Here is a 5,669-nt window from a genome sequence, read left to right as displayed (position 1 = left end):
ACGTGGTGCAGCATTGCTAGCTGGACCACCATAAGCTTTTGCTAGAGGGTTGGCCTGATTCGTCTGAGGCGCCACGTAGGATGGCCTCGGAGTGTATCTTGGCGGCAGAGAACTGTTTGGAACCCACAGCCTGTGTTTTGGAAACGCGGAACCAGAAGATGAGCCAAAGTCACGGGAGTGCTTCCTTGTGGCTTCGAAGTCAGTATGACCAGTCTCCGCACTGATCGCTTTGTTGACCAGGGCTTGAAAACTTGCACACTCATGGAGGCGCAGGTCTCGACGGAGCTCAGAGCTCAGACCCTTACGGAATCTTGCTTGCTTCTTGGCGTCAGTAGACACCTCCTCTGTTGCATCGCGGGCGAGGTTACCGAACTCGCGGCTATAGGCATCCACAGACAACTTGCCCTGAGTGAAGTCACAGAACTCCTCTCTCTTTCTGTCCATCAGGCCTTGTGGAATATGGTGCAGACGAAAAGCTGCACTGAAGTCTGCCCACGTGGCCGCTGGTTCAGCGGGACGCATAGCTTCAAAATTCTCCCACCACAGATTGGCGGGTCCCTCCAGGATATACGCCGCAAAGGTCACCTTGTCGGCCTCAGACACATTCGTCGAGCGAATCTTGCGTGAGATGCTGCACAGCCAGTCATCAGCGTCGAGGGGATCGACGGAATGATGAAACTTTGGAGGATTCAGCTTCACAAAGTCATTGAGGGACACTGCAGCATTCCTAGGCTGTCGAGCCGTATTCTGCTCAATACGCTCTAGCAGTCGGTTGGTCTCCCTTTTGTTTCTTTCTGCCTCAAGCATCACTTCTACCAGAGAAGGTGGGTGAGGCAGGTCTTCCTGCGATGCTTGACTACCCTCACCTTGCTCATGAGCAGGGGCACGGTTCAACCTGGTGAACACCATCCTGACAAACAAACTCATAGCTCAGACCAATATCATATCAATACTAGCTATGGATTAAGAATGTACTCAACACACGGGATGCGGAAATGAATATCCGAACAACATGGTAACAAGCAACTACTATATATACACCATGGTTCATACACACCCTTACATAGTTCAGTACAAACTTACTCGAAGAGCAAACTACTGAAATGGTGGAACTACTCATCAGAGGCTTACAAGCTTCCTATACATTATTTATCTAGGCCTCCGGAATTCATTTCACATTACTACCATAATTCACAAGTCACGCAGGACTCTGAACGTACGGCTACTACCATACTATCCTTCCGCTCACAGCTCAGGCATCCGCATAGAACATCTCATAGAGATTACCTCCATGACCTGGAAGCTCAACCTGCGGATCAGGAAACACTCTAGCCTGAGATCCCTAGGATCCATAAGGACACGGATGTGGCCTTGGTCCCCTGACTGGTGGTAAGAGGGGCCCCCGAAGAGGGGTGACTCCTCCTATAGCTGGCCAGTCAACGTGGGCCGGAAGATGGGTCCTAACAGGGTTCAGCATCTCCATATCTCCGTACCCTGTCTGGACTACCGGTGCCAGCTGCGTCAAAGCTGTCCACAGACGGGCACGGGTAGCATAAAACTCCATGCAGAGAGCACGAGCATCCGTGTCTCTGTTCTCTAGCATCTCAACAGTGGACTGCAGAAGTGGATCCTCCATAGAAGAATCAAAATAGACTCCACTGAGGTATCCCTCTTCACCAGACTGAGAGGCCGGAACATAGCAGAACTCTGAATTCTGCAGCAGTGCATGTCTCGCTCTCATAATAGTCAGCATTGAATAGGCAGCATCCTGTACTGCCATGTCAACGGTGACCCCCAACCCATAGGACCAATGGATTGGCTTCTCAGCTCCAGGGTAGTCTGGAAATACCCTAACAGTGCAGATGTACTGGATCTGGTTGAAGTCTCGGTACTGTTCCTCCACTGTGTACTCGGGGTACCAGCGGTAACCGCACACCGACATCACCTTGACCAGCATGGCCGTATGACCCGGTACATCAATGCACCTGGTCAGACGTACCACCTGACGAGAAGGACGGCCAGGCATGTGTAAATAGAGAGTAATGCAAAAGCATTAGAGCTCTGAATGCAAAATTGGGCAGCATAACAGCTGTAATTGCTCAAAACAAATTTTGAGACAACCCAAAAATGGAATAGCGTAACCACTCAACTATCAAGTTCAACTCTCTGATCATCAAACTTACTTCCTGCTTCCTAGAATAAAAGAAACCCAATATCTCTCGACCCGTAGTCCTATAATCTACCGATCAGAAACACGAGCCTAGGAGAAGATGAGTAACCTAGTCCTTAATTCCCGTAGAAAAGACGAGGATGACCAGAATAGAATATCTTGAGAAGAGAACAAGAGTGTTACGTTCCCTTCCACAAACAATTCCCTTATATATAACTAAGAAATTCTAAACTCAACTTCGACCAGTTTGGCTTAGTAATCCTACAGTCAGTCAGGCTCTGATACCAATGCTGTCGGGACCCCGATCCTAAGCCATAGGAATCCAGCCTATAAAACATCGCATCCCTTTCTGGTCTCATGCACGGTTAACTCCACGGCTGCAGCCTTACCTTAGCCGGGACCGTTTGCGTCTTTTGACTCACGTATGTGATAGTGTCGCTAGCAATCCAATGTCAAAGAACCCGGATCGACATGTCTAGTCATAAACCGAAGTGGCAGTACCGCACAAGGACAGGCATACATGACCCAACAAAGCAGGTGTCGGTCATCAGCGAATGTAGACGAGTCGTAGCAAGCTACAAGGATTCCATTACATCGCGTGACATTTCCCCAAAGGGGACAGACACAGCAGCTAAGAAGGACACATGCCGGTCAACCAATGTGTCCGGAGCAGTAGCGAACTACCAAGGCTCGTTGGATCACAAAGGGGCATTTCCTTGTAAGGAGTGCTACTAAAGTTCACGACTAGGTAATCGAACCCCATACATATCAAGTACGATACACGTACGCATGACATACCGATATGTATAGATACATCGATGGCATCACAACATAACCATAAACATACAACCTTTATTTAAGAGGCTCGGAAGAGCCACACACATAATATTACACATTAAGGGTCTCACGACCCATAATAGGAGTCATACAATACAAGCCAGCGGAAGAGTTATAAACTGTCTGGGAACAGACAGTGCAACTAGAAGGCATATGGCCTGGCTATACTACAGAGCCGACGTAGGGCCAGACCGTAGCTGGGACACCAGCTACTCGTCATTGTCGATGTCTACGAAGAACCCTCCATTAGGGTCATTAGCAACCTCTGCAACATTTATTAAGCAAACATGAGTACGAAGGTACTCAGCAAGACTTTAGGAGAACTAACTACTCATGCAAGGTATCAAAAGGTATTGTGGGGTTTCATGCGGGAAGCCAGCATTTGACTCGTGGCTAGACAACTTGCAATTTGAAATTAGTTTTGACAACTTGATTTCTCGCACACGAGTCCACTAACACCACAACAGTACACTATCGTGGAATCATTCCGTCTCCATACGGAAATGCCGTCCACAACACTCACGCTTATCTTGACAATTTTATGAGTAGCCATTGAAGTTATCTATGAACAACATATGTCTCCAAGTAGTCCATATCCGCGGACGCGGATATTTGAATAGATCATAACCCTGCAGGGGTGTACTTCGTCACACACGCTCTCGCCACTTATCGCTATGTGCACGTCATGCACCTCGGCAACCTTCAAGCGGAAGCCCAGCGAGGCAGTCGGCCACGACCGTTAACCACACTAGTACATAGTCCAGGTTTATCGCCTATCTGAGAGTAACCTGTACGGAAGTCCGGTCGAGGTTTCCGCCACGGCCTCAAACGATGTGCGCAGGGTTCCCAAGCCCACCATCCGGGTGCCACTTGGTACACCGTGCCACTGCCTACCGCATCACGGCCGACCTCTTAGGTCAGCACCATGCACGGCCTCCAGCATTACTATAAACACCAGAAACTACTTGCAACTCCTGGACCGGGTACTACGCGATTAATAGGCCGAGCGGGGTCATATTTCATGGCCCAGCATGTGGTAGTATCTAGTCTTGGAATACATACACGGAACTTAGTTCCTAAGGACGGTTCCAATGAAACAACCCGCCATGTACTCCTACACAGCCTTTCACCGGTACCTTTACCAGCTCAAGTTCAACACACAACCTTTGCCTACCGAACACATTCCACATTTCTGTTCATCTCCCAGATGACAGACCATACACAACTCTAAGCATAGCATGCATAGCAGGATAAGGCACATCATAGCTCAAACAACTACCAGGTATGCTAGGTTGCAAGGTTTGGCTATTTACTGTGACAAGGTTAAGTCATGCAAAGGAAGTGGGTTCAACTATCGTGGCAAAAGCAGTTGAAGCATTTGATCTTAAATGCAATAAATAGGTGCAGGCGCAAGAACATGGGAATTATCGGGATGATCCAAAGGGTTGCTTGCCTTGTTGCTCAGAGGAGGAACGATATCCGTCAGACGGATATTCGGTGGAATCCGGGGGTGCGGAGCCTACCGAAATGAATGGCAACATTCAATAACAATCATATGCACTCAAAATGATGCATGAGCATGGCATGAGAATGCAAGGTGATAAGTTATTATTTTCAACATGTATTAGGTTTAGAGTTGATTTGAATCACATTCGAATAGCAATTCAAACGGGGTATTCTCGGATACCGGTTTAATTGATTCGACCTAATGCTCAGATCAACTTGATGTTAACATGCATGAAATGTCATGTTGTGGTACTGATTTGTAATTAGGACAGTGGTGAACATTGTATATATAATGAAATTTGAATATTTTTGCAAATTCCATTTAAAAAGTGATTATAAGAATCGAATTATTCCTTATTCCACAATTTAGGGTTCTGTAACTTTTTTAAACATGGTTGAAAATAGCATAATCAGAATCCTTGAATTTTTCTGATACTTTTTCATATATAAATTATTTTCATTGGAGTTACAGATTAATTTCTATGATTTTTACAATTTTTAGCAATTTCCTGAATTAATTTTATACTGGAAATTCTATTTATTGCATCAGACTGACGTCAGCAGGTCAGCCGACCTGTTCAGGTCAAACCTGATAGGGGGGCCCCACTGGTCAGCCTCTCTGGGATTAATCTCGCGCTGACCAGCCCTAACTGAGGTTTGACTTGGCCTTGGGCCCACTTGTCAGCGAGTGATTAGGTGCTGAGCTGCTGGGTTAGCTTTGCCACGTCGACATCCACCGGCGGCGAGGTCGTCCTCGCCGGCGGGGAGCCTCCGGCGACCACCAGCACGGCGGAGGGGCTCGGAAACGGCGCACAGGGGGCCAAATGCTGCGCGGAGAGCACCAGAGGAACGGCACGTCTCCCGCAGCTTCATTTCTGCACTTAGCCGGGGCTGATCTGGCCGGAGATGACGTCGGCGACGAGCTTGGCGGCGGACAAGGCTCGGGCGTCATCGGGGTCTTTGAATCAGAGGGATCTACGCTCGGTTCTTAGCTGCTACAGCATCTACGCGTCGACCTGGAGCTGCTGGTGCCCTCGGAAGGACGAGCTGATCATCGGAGGGCTACCACCGACGAGCGGCAGCGGCGGTCCTCGTCGGGCTCCGGTGAAACTAGAGCTAGAGGAGGGGATCGACGGGGAAAACTTAGGGGAAACGA

Source organism: Hordeum vulgare, chromosome 3H (assembly GCF_904849725.1).
Source record: "Hordeum vulgare subsp. vulgare chromosome 3H, MorexV3_pseudomolecules_assembly, whole genome shotgun sequence".
Lineage (NCBI taxonomy): Eukaryota > Viridiplantae > Streptophyta > Magnoliopsida > Poales > Poaceae > Hordeum > Hordeum vulgare.
This window is presented reverse-complemented; position numbering follows the sequence as displayed.